This window comes from Chanos chanos, chromosome 3 (genome assembly GCF_902362185.1).
Source record: "Chanos chanos chromosome 3, fChaCha1.1, whole genome shotgun sequence".
Classification (NCBI taxonomy): Eukaryota; Metazoa; Chordata; class Actinopteri; order Gonorynchiformes; family Chanidae; genus Chanos; species Chanos chanos.
The window spans coordinates 49,248,471-49,263,760 of record NC_044497.1 but is presented as its reverse complement, the minus strand read 5'-3'; positions in this window follow the sequence as shown (position 1 = coordinate 49,263,760).

The window sequence follows — 15,290 nt, the reverse complement described above, 5'->3', positions numbered from 1 at the left end:
TTTTAAATCTTTGTCACAGCCAAGAAGCATACATTTCAAACTATAAATTACTAGTGTAGATATTAGTGTAAACATACAGAAAAAAAATATTGTGTCAGCATTTGACATAGTATCACAAATAATCAGAATGTACCTTTTTCATATTTTCCTGTGAAAAAAATAGTAATTGTCTTGATAGACTCTGAGAAATCCATCTATTAAACCCATCTGTATGTTAAATACAGTCATTAAGATGTCAAAACACAAATGTTTTCATCAATTCATCGTCACATCACAAACATTTTAAAGGCTTGTTTACAGACTAAAACATCTGCGTGTTTTCCCTTTTTATAAAACCAGAGGGATATTTATTTCAGTTACTGAACTTTAGAGGTATCATAAAGGCTTCAGTGTCCCTCAGTGTTGAAGCATGTAATCTTAATTCTCCACACTTCCATGATAAAGTCTGCTGTTGAAAGGATACATACCACTGAGCCTTATCATGTGGAGTGAGGGTGGAGCAGAAAGAAACAAAAACAGAAACAAAACAAAATAGCCCTTATTCAAGGAGACTACGGTTAAAGTATGACCAAACAGAAACAAAAACTCTCTTCCAAATGCTCTCTAACCTTCACAATAAATTCTACAACTAATCACTACACTTCAGGATGTTATATAATGGTCACAATGGGACTTGCGAGTAATATTGATTTTATGATGCAATAGCATTCGATATTGACCAGCAATGCATTCAACTGGCAATTTGGAGAGTGGATAAAGACATTTGATACACCATGCAGGATGTCAGGTCACTCATGCTCACCTATTTTATTGAAACAAATCATTCATTTTACAGATCTGCTATTTTGCAGCAAACCATGAAACAACACCACTCATATGACTCCACCGACCCGAAACAAATACTATTAAGGAAACATTCCCTTTCAAAACAATGTAAATGTAATGATACAAAGAGGTTTATGCTTCTGTGGAAGACCTAAGTGTGCAAAGTACATCAACAACACGTAACTATTAACTACATTATTAGCAAGATGGAATTTTATGTTCAGCAATAAACAGATATAAATATTTCATTACATAAAATATAGTTCAAATAACAGGTCAGAAAAGTTTAAGCTGACTTAAACTGTCAGAGATAAAAGAGAAATGAAATCCATTAGTTTGCTAAACATTATACAAATATATAGAGACAGGGGAGGTTAAGTGCAGGCAATCACAGATGTGCTTGATACAGATTTTCTCATCAGATTCATCTTCAATAAAGATGGAAATATATTGGTTTTTGTTCCAGGGAAGCACAAGGTTCTCTGTGGGTAAAACACGGTGGGATTCAACATCGGTGCGAAAACAGAATTTCTTAATGCCAGCATATTGTTGCTGGGTTGCTAAAATATCATGGTCAGTGTACTTTGTGATGAAAGCATCAATCTCCAGCTTCTGGTCTGTGAGGAAAACACGTACATTCCTATTGCTCTTATTCCACAGATGATTGCTGGCACTTGTGTTTCCCATTTCCTCTGTCCTTTATGCTCTGCGGAAAAGATTCAAAAACAAGCGGTTAATCTGGAACTGCTGCATTTGGAGTGCCCCTAAATATGGCTACTGATTTGCATGAGGAACTGTTGGATATTTCAAAATACACTTAGCGACTAGTTTATTTGGACCCCATTCATGAAAATAGATTGTTCTTACAGAGAGCGAGTCACGTAGCTGTAGCTGAATATACAAATGAGGCAAACAGATATTGAGGGATCCAGTTATTGTTCCATTGGATATTAGAATTGGGAAAACAAGTGATCTACGTAGCCTTAAGCATGGTGTGAATGCTGGTCCCTGCACTCCAGAAATTGCTCCCTTCCTGGGCTCTTCACACGTGACAGTGTCAAGGGTTGTTGCAACAAACGAACCAAAAAAAAAAACATTCAATCAATGGCAATTTTGTAGGAGAAAAGAGCTTGATAATGAAAGAGATTGGGGGAAAATAGAAAGAATTGTGCAAGCTAACAGGTGGTCCACAAATGGGCACGTAATGATGTAGTTCCACAGTTGTGTACAGTCAGCATTTTAGAACTCACAACTTCTTGCTGTTCTTTGTCACGGACGGGATAGAGCAGCAGTTAACCACACTGTGATCACTAATACTGCACATATGAGAAAAAGCCCAGTCCAAAAAAGCCCTGTTCCTATTGTTTCAGGCTGATGGCAGAGTCTGGTTTTGGCACAACCAGCCATGGACCTATCCTGACTGGTACAAGTACCACAGACTGGTGACAGTAGTGTAACACAGGGGATGTTTTCTTGGCACGTCTTCAACGCTTTGCTACTTAACAACATTTGAATGTCACAGCATATCTGAGTACCGTTGCTGATCAGATGAATGGCTTCATGACTACATTTTACTCCTTGTACCATGGATTCTTCTCGCAGGATAGAAGTAAGTTCACTGGGTGTGATGTGTCATTGACATGAGATAGAACAGGCTGTTTCACAGTGTTAATGATCTGTTGTACAATCTGTATCATGCCACAACAACAGGATTGACCAACATTATAGTGGAACAAAACACATCTGTGACCTGAAGAATTCAGGCTGGTCTGGAGGCAAAAGCAGATCCAGCCCAGTACTAGGTGGGCGTACATAAGAAACTGATCACTGAGTGTATCACAGAATGACACTCATGCACTGAAGCATGGTTTGGGGTATAACAACCATACGCCTCACGATAAACAAATGCTTACATTAGAATCACTATAAAAAAGAAGTGGCAAAGTGTAGAAAAAAGTTTGTCATACATACCATTAATCTCGGTTGATATACCCAAGCTACAATACCATAATAGCTTGAATGTGGAAGTGCTGGGGCTGCTGTCTTGTTGTGCTCTGGGAATTATACTGTGTTTACAGATGTTCCAAGTTCTGATTATATAACCTTCAAACAGCAAAAATAAAGTGCTCTGAGGAGGTTGAGAGGAAGAGTACAGCCATCATTGTTTACTATAAAGAGAGGTCTGACCTCAATCTAAAGGAGAGATTGGTTTCCATTCTTCTACCTCCTGCTGATCACTACTCTAAACATATGCTTTGATTCTCGCCATTGGTCTCAGTTATTCTGACTTTCTTTGTAGGCAGTCCCATGCTGTCCTCTGAGCTGTACTCTTTTATGAGTGACATTTAATTATGATACAAAGGGTTATAGGTTGTATGGGGTTTTTCGATGAAATGAAAGGACCGTTCCTTTTTTATGATGTCATCGTCACAGGTCACACAGACACTTGTCCTGTTTGCCGTCTGTGTTGTGATTGCCAGAGAAAAGCTGATGACTGTCTGGCAGAGTTACATAACACTTAAAACCTTGAAATGATCACAACACCTCTTTGTCATTGCAGTAACATCTTTTGTCATCATGATAGATGCAACATGGTGAATAATAAATAGATATTACCAAGATATTACTAAGAGTAAGGATTGGTACTGAATTAGTTTGGCTAGAAAAATAGCATTTCTATGGCATCTATCATCCCTCCCCTCCATATAAGTCAGTGCTATGATACTATGATGTTACTCTTACCTGTTTCAGAGGAGAAAAATGTTCAGCGTTTCAATATCTACAATGTCAGTTCTATGTAAGCCATGAAGGAGTTTCAGCACAAGTGAGAGTTAGCACCACTGTGCCCTATCACTTATGACATGCAAATGAGAACACACCCTTTCAACTGTCCTTTTCTTTGAGACTTCTTTTGACAACATTCATGTCTCAGTAAAAAACAGCATGCCCTGTTTAAGTAAAAAACAGCATGCCTGATTAAGCTACTGGGTATGAGTGAGGAACAGTCATATTATTTGTGCACAGTACATATAGAGACATTAATCAAAATCCCTAAAGCACTATATGTTCGGCTGGTGAGTTGCTATTTTGCTGGCAATCAATAGCTTCCAGGTAAATTTTCCTTTCAGTAAGTCATGGAATACACAGCCTTTAAGAGCCATTTAGAATCTTTGGAGTAATTTGGGGAAGTGCCGAAAATAACCCAGTGTAATGCTGATCTGAATAATAATAATAAAAAAAACTGCCCCTGACATCACAACACTACTGAGTTAACTCCTCCATATGGCAAACATTACTTCTGTAAGAAATGGCATCTATGTTCAGGTGAATTAATTTTCTCTCTGAAATATTAGATGCTGTTATTTTCAGCCTGACCATAATTTTGGTACTTCTTTTCTTTCCCCAAGAGCATACTCCCCAGAAGCATTTTCAATCCAATCAACTCATTCAAGTTAGAATGCTGATTTACAATATATTATTTCAAGCAACTATTCAAATAATAATTGGTTTTGGAAATGACCACAACTTTAATTAATGTACATTGTTTCGTAATTAAGTTTTACTCCCCCAACACTGTGCTACCTCATACCATCCATCTCCATATGTTATTAGTGTTTTATCACGCTACACCATGTATTGGCTGTGACATTTTTTTAGTTTCCTCAATCAGCTCATGGAAGCCTTCTCTGCTGCTTCCATTTCATTCCTTCCAACTTCATTTGGATGCAGTAACACTGTGCATAAAACAAGATAGTCCACCTCTTTCTCACTAGCCACTGAAATTGAAAATTTGCATTTTAGCATGTACATTTAAACAAGCTGACCTGGGCTTATCAAGCGACTCATTGTCAACGATAAAAGTGAGAATGGCACATCCAGTGGGTTTCTGTTAAATCATAAAGCAAAAAGAAAGAAAGAGAAAGGAGCGAAGCCAAAAAACAAGTGTCTGGAAAGATCCCGCGATGAACGCATGGATAGAATAGATATCCAATCTGGTGTGTTTTTATGGCAAAGATACTACACATTAGTTCAGTGTTTATTATACAACCAAATCAAATATTATAGAAAATTACAGTGACTTTTTAACCTTTGCAGTATGGGGAATAATTATTTAAATTACTTCTTAAATAACTTGTACATTTGCATTATACACAAAGTATGTTGCACAACACTGCTTGTCTCCTGTATTTAACAGGTTAAACCTCATTCTGTCTTTTGTTATATATATATATATATATATATATATATATATATATATATATATATATATATATATATCAAATTCACTGAAGCCCCATTGATTCCATGAGTGAGTCATCACACACTTAAGGGTTCTCTCCCACAAGGTGTGAACTGCAGGAAGAGATTCTGTTTCTCTTTAACCAGTTCAACATTCAGTGGGAGTTCTCCTTTTGATAAGTATACACTGAGTGGTGTTGGCAAACCTGTTCTATAGAAAATCTAATCATGACTTGTGAACAGTGTTTTCAGGGAGGCATAGTCCATCAGTACATGATGTGAGATGCCTGACAAAAAGGCAAGGCAAGGCAAGTGTATTTATATAGCACAATTCATACACATTAATAATCCAAAGTGCTTTACAAATGAGCCGATAAAAGAACACAGAGAAATAAGAGATTCAAAAAAGGTAGAGTGTATTAAAACAGTTAAAAGAAGGTAGAAAAATAAAAGATTAAAAAGGAAGTGTGCATAAAAGATCATAGGAAAAAAAATTAAAAAGTAGAGTGCATTCGATCAGTTAACAAAAAGCATCTGAGAACAGTTTGGTTTTAAGTCTAGGTTTGAAACTGGCTGCCGTTGAAGCACCTTTGATGTCATCAGGAAAAGGAAAATGGGAAAAGCTGTCTTAATTTGTCACATTTGTTGCGTCCATAAGTACATAAAACAAAGACTGTCAGCACGTAAATTCATATGCAGTGTCATAGCAGTATTCAATAATTTTAGCCCATGGAGCACACAACTGTAAAAGGATTGAGCTTGTAAACACTTTTTCAGCCCTTTGTAAGGCTTCATACTTTGATACTACAGAGGAGAGCACATCTGACCCTTGTGAAGAGAAGAGGCCGGGTGCTCCAAGTGGTTGAGTGATGCTGTTTGTTTAGTAAAATCGGATGGTTGAATGTCAAACAAAGAAAGTTATGTTCAAAGGCTTTCCCATTAGCAGAAAACAGGTTACTGCAAACTCTGCCAACTGCAATATGGATGTTTGGTGGTTTTCACTATCCTTGGTCACTTTTTCTCACATGACCATGCACTTGAGAGGGGCCAGATGGACTCAAGGTCCCTTGGATACGAGTTTATGTGACGAGGTGTTTTTCAATGGATGGGCAGCATCCGATTTTGGCTTTAAAAATGACAAAATGGACTGGACATGTAGACGATATGGAAGCAAATGTATTCAAATAGCTGTTTTCCACAAATCGAAGCTTATTCCTGTTTACTGGACATACCAAATCCATCAAGAGCAGGCAAATGCTTTTTCACAACAGGATGTTTTGAAGAGAGCCAGGAGTTGGTATATCTCACCTGTGGTAAGCTCTAGCACTTCTCACCAATAACAGTATGGATCTTTTATGAGTCAGTTTTTCAGTTTAGATATTACAGTGTCAGTAATACTTTTCGCTTTTGGTGATATGTGTATTCATTATTACTTTCACGTTTCCTGTCTGAGCTATGACATATTGTAGATAAAAGATCAAGGGTCGTTTAGGAAATAAACTGGTTTGTAGGAATGGAAGATTAAATGCCTATGTTTCAAAATATGATTAGTTCAACTGAATTTATGACAGTGGCAGTGAATATAAGTATGCACATGACATATAGTAGAACTGGAATTAAAAGTAAGTGCTTCTCAACACGAACTGATCTTGAGACACTATTTTACCTTAAAGTTGACTTGAAGGTATATTTTGAGTGCATGGAGAGGTTATATAAAGTGAAATGCTCATCTCAGTATACTATTTTCTTTGCCCTATTTCATATTTTTCTAACAGGTTATAGAAAGCCTCCTGAGAAGAGAGATATGTTCAAAGCCCCATGAAATTAATATAACATCATCTGCTCCAGTCACTCACATTGTTAGTGGTGTCTGCCCTGTCAAGAAGCCAGGACAACATGACCCTGAAATGTGGTACTGGCACAGACAAAACAATATTCGATGGATTCTTTACCACCATATAGATGTCAGAGGGGCTATATTTCAAGAGGCTGCTATCCAGGATATTCATGAGAACTACAGATGGAAACACGTGACAGTATTACAACTTACAAAGATGCTCACAAGGTATTTAGCTCTGAAGCTCCTAAATACAACCATTGATTATGATAACATGCAAGCTTCGGTGGAGGTATATGAGAAAGAGAATGAGAATGAAGAGACTCTTAATGAGGAGAATGGATTGGCTTTAGTTGAACATGATAGGAAAGACACTATGATGCCCCAGGGCAGCATTCTGAAAGATGTTGCTTCAAAACTGAACATCACTGGTCCTGAAAAAGGAATAGTGATCAGACATCTACAACATCCAAGGAGAGTGAAAAAGAGAATTAACTGGGAGAGGAAGGTAAGAAGTAGATCAGGTCCAGGCATCAAAGTAGCAGTTAAAATGGATGACACTGGACGATCAGACCAGAGATTTGTGAAGCAAAATGATATTTTCAAAATAGAGGAATTAAACAACAAAGATGGGTCAAAGAAGGGAACAGATGTTGAAGTAATGATGACAGGGGAAATGTCTGGAGAAATGACTATTTCACAGGACGTACAGACACCAAAAAGGCTGCAGGACATTAGCAATTTTCTGGAAAAGACATTAGAAGGTTTTTCTGATCACAGCACCATCCAAAGGCTGTATACCTTCAAAACACTGGCGACTAATAAAAAGAATAGGATTCTGCCAGCAAACAATTTTTTGGGCATATTCAGAGAGAGGAGAAGTTCTTGGAGAAGTAGGCTACAAAAAGTGATGGAACCTGCCTCAGTAAGACAGATTCCAGATGAAGAAATTCCTGAAAGCCGACAAACAGGAGGCACTACAACCACAGAAAGTCCAACTCCAAAACCACCAGAGTTTCAGGTCACATCCCCACAACAACATGGCATTACACCATTTACAGAAACCCCAGCAACAGAGTGTACTGAAGAATCATTTTCAACAAGTTCAGTGATGATACAACCTGCTACTGAAAAAGAGAATGAAATCACCTCAGGTGATCAGCTAGAATCGTTTAAGACAATTCGAGTCATCCACACTACAAGGCAACCGGAAATTTCTCCAACTGCAGAAATGCTTGAAACTGAATGCACAGAAGAAACAGGGAGTTCAACAACTGATAAAACTGATGTCCATGAAGAGACCACAAAAGAAAGTGAGTGGACACCAACTGCAGAAATGCTTGAAACTGAATGCACAGAAGAAACAGGGAGTTCAACAACTGATAAAACTGATGTCCATGAAGAGACCACAAAAGAAAGTGAGTGGACACCAACTTCTGAGATACTAGATACAGAATGTACAGAAGAAACATTACAATCCCCACTAACTACACTTCCTCCATCCGAAACTATTAAAACACGTCAAACAACTCCACCTGAAACACAGCCTGCTGAAAATCTTCAAACAGGGTTCACATGGGAAACAGAAAGCCCAACAACCATGGCCCCACTCAAAGCATCCACAGATGGTTCAGATAGAGCTGGCCCATGTTTTGGACTCATTCATCGTACTGAAGCTGGCTTGAGAAGATGCTTAGAGAAGATAATAGAGTTCAAATTAAGAACAACAAGAACTGGTCAAAATAAATCCGCAAATTACAGTGAGATGACTGTAACTACTGCAGTACCAGATACAGAATGTACAGAGGAAACATTGCCAACCCCTCAAACAACTTTATCAAAAACACAGTGTGTAGACAGCCTTGAAACAGAGTGCACACGGGAAACAGAAAGCTCAACAGCCATGCCCTCAATCACAGCATCAACACATAATTCAGATAGTAGCAGTAGTCCTTGTTTTGGACTCATTCATCGTACTGAAGCTGGCTTGAAAAGATGCTTAGAGAAGATGCTAGAGCACAAATTAAAGACAACAACAGTTGGGCGCTATAAATCCACGTTTCATAGTGAGGTGACACTAACTACTGCAGTACCAGATACAGAATGTACAGAGGAAACATTGTCAACCCCTCAAACAACTCTACCAGAAACACAGTCTGTAGACAGCCTTGAAACAGAGTGCACACAGGAAACAGAAAGCTCAACAGCCATGCCCTCAATCACAGCATCAACACATAATTCAGATAGTAGCAGTAGTCCTTGTTTTGGACTCATTCATCGTACTGAAGCTGGCTTGAAAAGATGCTTAGAGAAGATGCTAGAGCACAAATTAAAGACAACAACAGTTGGGAGCTATAAATCCACGTATGATAGTGAGGTGACACTTACTACAGCAGAACCAGATACAGAATGTACAGAGGAAATATTAAAACCACCTCTATCTACACTTCCTCCAACAGATCATACTAAATTAAGCAAACCAGAGCGCAGTTTAAAGGATGGAATGCTTGACATTCAAAATAAATTAGCCAGTAAAGTTGATAATGGTCATTTAGCAACAGATAGTGAGGATAATCATTTTTACTATTTTAATGGGAAGTTCAGGAGAGTGAGCAACTATTTTTTATCAAAAGATGACAAAAAGTAAGCTTATTCTTTTAACTCAAATGAGAAATGAGAGGCAGGCCTTTCAAGCCAAATCCAAGCCTACTAAAAGATAGGACGGAGCAATTACATCAGAGCATTTTGGATCCACAAATCCCAAATTTGTAAAGGTGGGAAGGCAATCACCAATTTAAAAAAAAAACACTCTTGGATCTACCTCTGGGCTATGAGTATTAAAACTATCATTGGTAAACCTGGATTTGAAGAGGCAAAATCCAGGTAAAGGCACCAGAGGGAATCATCTCAATCAAGACTGTACCATACACATACTTACTGAGTAAAATATTTATATTTATATTTATAGCTGGAAAACACCTTGTAAAAAAATTCTCCTGGCAGTTCATTGCAGCTTTGAGATTCACACCACCCTTCAAAGGGAAGTAGAATTGTATTACTGCGTTACTGTTTTTAAATTTCAGTACGAAATACTTTTTGGGATAATAAGGAGTCCTTGACAATGATTTGTAACATCTCACACACTGTATTGCAAACATTCCACCACTGGAATTCCATTCTTTCCATGTGGCTGGGAACCAACACCTCACAGGGCAGGTGATTCTTTTATTTTCATTGCACTCACTAAGCTTTTGTGTTGGCTCAAATATTGGTTCATGTATTGTGTCTGTTTTTGTTAATAAAGCAAAATGCAAAAGTTGGTCATTTACAGGTATGTTGTTGTATACTTTTGTTGTGCTTTGTTTTGAAACAACAGTTCAGAGTCTAATTAAATATTTTAAGCTTTTTCTGAGAGAATCTGCGGTAATTTAATTTTAACATATTATGTTGCCGCTGTGAATGTAGAGAGACACATTATACAGCTTAGATTTTATTTAACATCCTTGTAGGACATAAGAATCACACATGGAGTTCTTGGAAATTCAGGAACAGTAGTTGGAAGATCATTCCAAAGTGTTTAAACAAACTTATCTTTGGTCACTATCTGTAAATTTCAGCAACTGCCCCCTCCACCCCCAGCTCTGATTCATATGTTCCTAACCCAGACTTGAAGAGGTATGTATAGGTTGGAGGGGCAGGGGGCCATAATATAGGCAGAGCTGGGGCCCACCTGAGATTCCTAGCCAAGAATACTAATGTGCTTACCAAACATCCTCTACATGACTGCTGCACCATTCTGGCATTTTCCCAAGCACAAAATAATGAAATTATGTTTTTCGTGACATAGAGCAGAAAATTTTGTTCTCTACACTGACATGCTTTGTATGTGTTCAGAAGCCAGCCCAAGAGGATGTGGGGTGGTACAACTTTTTAAAGTAGATTGCCAGACAAAAGTAACTTTAGGTGAGGCTAGGCAGAAGGGAACGCAGTGCCTCACAAGCCTATGTTAAAATTGTTCATGTGTTCAACACAGCCAACCATTATCACTGATGTAGACTGAAAAATAATTTTGTGACTGCCGGTAATTTTTAACTAACAAGTTTTAGAGAGAGAAAATGAAAATAGATCTTAAACATATGCAACTGACTACATCATATTTAAGGAGGGAGTGCATTTGTTAAATAGTGTTACCTGTGCTGTGTTTGTAGCCTCAGCTGTATGTTCCACGATACTGAGGTCTTGAACACATCAGGTAGTTTTTAATCAGCTAACATTTATATGTTGTGAAAAAAGGTGATATATAAAATTTGTTAAAATCATCACAATCATTTTTATTTTCCTTCATGTAAACCTCAATAAAACAGTAGGAAAAGATACCTGGCTTACCTTAAATAAAAACCCTGAATGACTGCCTAGCAACACGCCAAGAGAGCGATGCTGTATTTGTTTAGTAAAATTTAACAGTTCAATGTCAAACAATGTAAGAGATCCACACCACGTTCTCTAGGTCTTACTAGACTGGAGTTCTGCAACTGCCATCTGTAATGAAGCTCTCATGGCTTTCACTGTATTTGGCTGTTTTTTCCCAGATGCCATTATACCCGAGTAAGACCAGATGGCTCCAATATCCTTTGGATAGTTGTTTGTGTAGGCAAGTGTTCCCAGGTGGATGGGCAGCACTTAATTTTGGCCTTAAAAAAGTTCGATTGCATTGGACATGCAGGCACTACGGAAGAAAATGTATTCACATTGCTGTACTTCACAGACTGAGGATTATACCCATGTACTGGGCATACCACATTCATCATGAACAGCAGACAAATGGTTTTTCAAACAAGGACATTTTAAGGGGCTGGCGCATTTCACCTGTGGTAAGCTTTAACACTTTTTAGTATATGACCCTGTTAAGTGACTGATGGTATACCTCTTTCATGGGTTCTCTGTCAAACAGAAGATACTACATATATTCTTTTTTCTATTTTAAGAAATGCACATCCACCTGTAATGTTAAAAAATGGATAATGGTTTCGAATGTCATGACTGATGACATGAACTAGAATGTGAATTTTAATTTTAACATGATGTCATGTCAGCAGCACAGAGCCTAGGACATGGTACCAAAGATGTTGGGTGCTATGAGGATGAGCTAAAGGCAAAACTATGGCAAGGTTTTGAATGCAGTGCAACAATATCATTCAGAGTATGTAGATTAGCTTCATTAAATGCTAAGATAAGGTAAAGCTGATACTTTAGTATGGTGTTTTCCAAATTGTGGCTTTTGTTCAGTTTCTCAAAAAACTATGTCTGTATTCTTCTTTCTCTGGACAGGTTATAGGAAATCTGCTGAGAAGAGGTGTGCATACAACACTGTATAAGGTCAATGTGAAATCATGCCCTCCCATAAAATGCATTGTGAATTGGAACTTCCTTACCAAGAGGTCAGGGAAACATAGTACCAAAGTGCATCACTGGCATGAACAAAACATTCGATGGATTGTTTTTTATTGGATAGCTCTCAGAAGAGGCCATTTTAAAGACGCGACTGTTCAGGACACCCATGAGCAATATGGGTGGAAATGTGTGGCAGTATTGCTCAATAAAATGTTTATGAAGTATTTAGCTGCAAAACATCTGAAGATGGCCATTGATCATTATAAGACAAGAAAGCTAAGTTCTAAGGGGGAATACAGGAGAATAAGAATCCTGCATAACAGAGAACTGGTGAGGCTGCAAGTCAGCCAAAAAGAGTCAAAGAATGAACAAAGCCTTAACTCTGAGAAGAGTCAGGCTTCACTCAATCAAGGATACACAGAGAGAGCTAATCTGACTTTTAAAGACATTTTAAAAATTGTGATGCCAGAACTGAAGAGCACAAGACACAATAAATGGTTGGGATATAGATATCTGCCACATCCCAAAGGAGCAAAAACAGTTCTCACATGGGAAAGAAATGTGAGAAGCAGCTCAACTCCAATTATAAACATTACAGACAAAAAGGAAGAAACTTTTCTATACTCAACTACTAAGCAAAACCCTATGCTCAAAATAGAGGAGCTGCATGATGAGGATGGATCAGCAAGGAGAACAGAGGTTGATGTGAATATGACCAGAGAGATGATGGATGTATCACAGAAGGTTCTTAAATCAAAAAGGCCTTTGGACAAAGGCAATTTTAGAAAAAACATATTAGAGGATTCCTCTGAAGAGAGTGCTCTGAGAAAGCTCTATCGATTCAAAGCATTCACCAGTCAAGGTGAGAGAAGCATTCAGCCCTCCGACAAACATTTAGGCGTAATCAGAGCAAGAAGAAATTCTTGGAGCAAGAGAGTGAAAAAGGAGGTGGAAACTGACGTAATACCAAGATCTCCAGACAAAGAAACTCCTGAAAGCCTCGAAAAAGAAAGCACAGAAGCAACAGACTCAAAAGAAAAACATGTACAAGCAATGTCAGAAAACTCTCATGATGACAATGAAAGACATCAGGCATATCCTGCTATATTTCCTGTAAAAGAGCATAATGCAAAAGATCAAGTGAATGTATTCTGTGGGACTAAAGAACAACCTGAGAAACCTCCAACAACAAACAGCTTTGAGATGGAGTTCAGGGAAGAATTTGAGACAACAACTATGTCTGAAAGATTTGATTCCATTGGGAAAACAAGAGAAAAAGACTTGACAAGAAGTTTGAAAAATTTGGAAGAGCAGCTGTCCAAGCCATTTACTGATGAAGAACGACCATTCACACAAGCAGGACATGAAGTTAGGGAGAAAAAAGCAGGATCACATATAAATCCAACAAAAGAGAGCTCTGAAACAGAGTGCACAGAGGAAAAAGAGAGTAAAAAAGAACATGAAGCAAAACAATACCTACCAAGATCTCTCACGGGTGAGACAACACAAGCCACTACTATATCTGTGATAACAGAGAAAGCTGAAACAGAATGCACAGAAGAAACAGTGAGTCCAACAACACATGAAGTAAAAGAATACTTACCAGGATCAGTCACTGGTGAGACAACACAAGGCACTACTGTACCTGTAATCACAGAGAGGTTTGAAACAGAATGCACAGAAGAAACAGTGAGTCCAACAACACAAGAAGCAAAAGAATACCTACCAGGATCTGTCACTGGTGAGACAACACAAGGCACTACTACTACTGTAACCACAGACAGCCTTGAAACAGAATGCACAGAAGAAACAATGAGTCCAACAACACAAGAAGGAAAAGAGTACCTACGAGGATCTGTCACTGGTGAGACAACACAAGCCACTACTATACCTGTAACCACAGAGATCCTTGAAACAGAATGCACAGAAGAAACAGTGAGTCCATCAAAGCATGAAGAAAAAGAATCCCTACCAGGGTCTGTCACTGGTGAGACAACACAAGGCACTACTATTCCTGTAACCACAGAAGTCTCTGAAACAGAATGCACAGAAGAAACAGTGAGTCCAACAACACATGAAGGAAAAGAATACTTACCAGGATCTGTCACTGCTGGGACAACACAAAGCACTACTACATCTGTAACCACAGAGATGTTTGACACAGAATGCACAGAAGAAACAGTGAGTCCAACAACACATGAAGGAAAAGAATACTTTCCAGGATCTGTCACTGCTGAGACAACACAAAGCACTACTATACCTGTAACCACAGAGATATTTGACACAGAATGCACAGAAGAAACAGTGAGTCCAACAACATTTGAGGTAAAAGAGTACCTACCAGGATCTGTCACTGGTGAAACAACACAAGGAGCTACAACATCTGTAACCACAGACAGCCTTGAAACAGAATGCACAGAAGAAACAGTGAGTCCAACAACACAAGAAGCAAGAGAATACCTACCAGGATCTGTCACTGCTGAGACAACACAAGGCACTACTATACCTGTAACCACAGAGATGTTTGAAACAGAATGCACAGAAGAAACAGTGAGTCCAACAACACATGAAGCAAAAGAGTACCTACCAGGATCTGTCACTGGTGAGACAACACAAGGCACTACTATACCTGTAACCACAGACATGTTTGACACAGAATGCACAGAAGAAACAGTGAGTCCAACAACACATGAAGCAAAAGAATACCTACCAGGATCTGTCACCGGTGAGACAACACAAGCCACTACTATACCTGTAACCACAGAGATGTCTGAAACAGAATGCACAGAAGAAACAGTGAGTCCAAAAACACATGAAGGAAAAGAATACCTACCAGGATCTGTCACTGGTGAGATAACACAAGGCACTACTATACCTGTAACCACAGAGATGTTTGACACAGAATGCACAGAAGAAACAGTGAGTCCAACAACACATGAAGTAAAAGAATACCCACCAGGATCTGTCACTGGTGAGACAACACAAGGCACTACTATAC